The sequence below is a fragment of the Triticum aestivum genome, chromosome 4B, assembly GCF_018294505.1.
Source record: "Triticum aestivum cultivar Chinese Spring chromosome 4B, IWGSC CS RefSeq v2.1, whole genome shotgun sequence".
Classification (NCBI taxonomy): domain Eukaryota; kingdom Viridiplantae; phylum Streptophyta; class Magnoliopsida; order Poales; family Poaceae; genus Triticum; species Triticum aestivum.
The window spans coordinates 10,540,395-10,543,113 of NC_057804.1; positions in this window are offsets into that span (position 1 = coordinate 10,540,395).

Below are 2,719 nucleotides of genomic sequence, written 5' to 3' on the forward strand. Positions count from 1 at the left end.
TTACGTGTCGGTCATCAACACTCACAGTTTTGGCCGATTCTGGCCCGTTTTGTGGATTATTACTCACTGTTTTGGCATCCCAGAGTGATTTCCACGATTAACGAACCCCAGGATGCGTTTACCTGTCGTTCATCACCACTCACGGTTTTGGCCGATTCTTGCCCGTTTCATCCACAAGTACTCACCGTTTTGGGATCCCAAATCGATTTCCATGGTTGTGGAACCCCAAGGTTCGCTTACGTGTCGGTCATCAACACTCACAGTTTGGGCCGATTCTGGCTCGTTTCTTGGACTATTACTCACTGTTTCGGGGACACGGAGTGATTTCCACGATTGACGAACCCTGGGGTGCGTTTACGTGTTGGTCATCAGCACTCATAGTTTTGGCTGATTCTGGCCTGTTTCCGGGACAATTACTCACCGTTTTGTGGTCGCAAAGCAATTTCTATGGTTGTCGAATACCAAGGTGTGCTTACATCTTGGTCGTCAGGACTCGCAGTTTTGGCCGATTTTGGACCGTTTCTTGGACCATTACTCACTTTTGGGGTCTCGAAGTGATTTCCATGATTGATGAACCCTAGGTTGCGTTTACATGTCGGTCATCAACACTCATAGTTTTGGCCGATTCTGGCCCATTTCATGGACTATTACTCACTGTTTTGGCGTCCCAGAGTGGTTTCCACGATTAACGAACCCCGGGATGCGTTTACGTGTCGGTCACCACCACTCACAGTTTTGGCCGATTCTGGCCCGTTTCGTGGAATATTACTCACTATTTTGGCGTCCCAGAGTGATTTCCACGATTAACGAACCCTGGGATGCGTTTATGTGTCGTTCATCACCACTCACGGTTTTGGCTGATTCTGGCCCATTTCATGGACAAGTACTCACCGTTTTGGGATCCCAAATCGATTTCCATGGTTGTGGAACCCCAAGGTATGCTTACGTGTCGGTCCTCAACACTCATAGTTTGGGCCGATTCTAGCCCGTTTCTTGGACTATTAATCACTGTTTTCGGGTCCCGGAGTGATTTCCACGCTTGACAAACCCTGGGGTGCGTTTACGTGTCGGTCATCAGCACTCACAGTTTGTGGTCCCAAAGAGATTTCTATGGTTGTCGAACCCCAAGGTGTGCTTACATGTTGGTCGTCAGGACTCGCAGTTTGGGCCGATTCTGGCCCGTTTCTTGGACCATTACTCACTTTTGGGGTCCTGAAGTGATTTCCACGATTGATGAACCCCGGGGTGCGTTTACGTGTCGGTCATCAACACTCACAGTTTTGGCCGATTCTGGCCCATTTCGTGGACTATTACTCACTATTTTATCATACCAGAGTGATTTCCACGATTAACAAACCCCGGGATGCGTTTACGTGTCGTTCATCACCACTCACGGTTTTGGCTGATTCTGGCCCATTTCATGGACAAGTACTCATCGTTTTGGGATCCCAAATCGATTTCCATGATTGTGGAACCCCAAGGTTCGCTTACGTGTCGGTCATCAACACTCACAGTTTGGGCTGATTCTGGCCCGTTTCTTGGACTATTACTCACTGTTTTGGGGTCCCGGAGTGATTTCCACGCTTGACAAACCCTGGGGTTCGTTTACGTGTCGGTCATCAGCACTCACAGTTTTGGCTGATTCTGGCCTGTTTCCTGGAATATTACTCACCATTTTGTGGCCCGAAAGCGATTTCTATGGTTGTCGAACCCCAAGGTGTGCTTACATGTTGGTCGTCAAGACTCGCAGTTTGGGCCGATTCTAGCCCGTTTCTTGGACCTTTACTCACTTTAGGGGTCCTGAAGTGATTTCCACGATTGATGAACCCCAGGGTGCGATTACGTGTCGGTCATCAACACTCACAGTTTTGGCCGATTCTGGCCCATTTCATGGACTATTACTCACTGTTTTGGCGTCCGACATGATTTCGACGATTAACGAACCCCGGAATGCGTTTACATGTCAGTCATCACCACTCACGGTTTTGGCCGATTCTGGCCCGTTTTGTGGATTATTACACATTATTTTGGCATCCCAGAGTGATTTCCACGATTAACGAACCCCGGGATGCGTTTACGTGTCGTTCATCACCGCTCACGGTTTTGGCTGATTCTGGCCCGTTTCATGGACAAGAACTCACGGTTTTGGGTTCCCAAATCGATTTCCATGGTTGTGGAACCCGAAGGTTCGCTTTCATGTCGGTGATCAACACTCACAGTTTGGGCCCATTCTGGCCCATTTCTTGGACTATTACTGTTTCGGGCTCCCGGAGTGGTTTCCACGATTGACGAACCCTAGGGTGCGTTTACGTGTCGGTCATCAGCACTCATAGTTTTTTCTGATTCTGGCCTGTTTCCGGGACTATTACTCACCGTTTTGTGGTCGCAAAGCAATTTCTATGGTTGTCGAATCCCAAGGTGTGCTTACATCTTTGTCGTCAGGACTCGCAGTTTTTGCCGATTTTGGCCCGTTTCTTGGACCATTACTCAGTTTTGGGGTCCTGAAGTGATTTCCACGATTGATGACCCCGAGGTGCATTTACGTGTCGGTCATCAACACTCACAGTTTGGGCCGATTCTGGCACGTTTCTTGGACTATTACGATTCTGGCCTATTTCCTGGACTATTACTCACTGTTTTGTGGTCCCAAAGCGATTTCTATGGTTGTCGAACCCCAAGGTGTGCTTACATGTTGGTCGTCAAGACTCGCAGTTTGGGC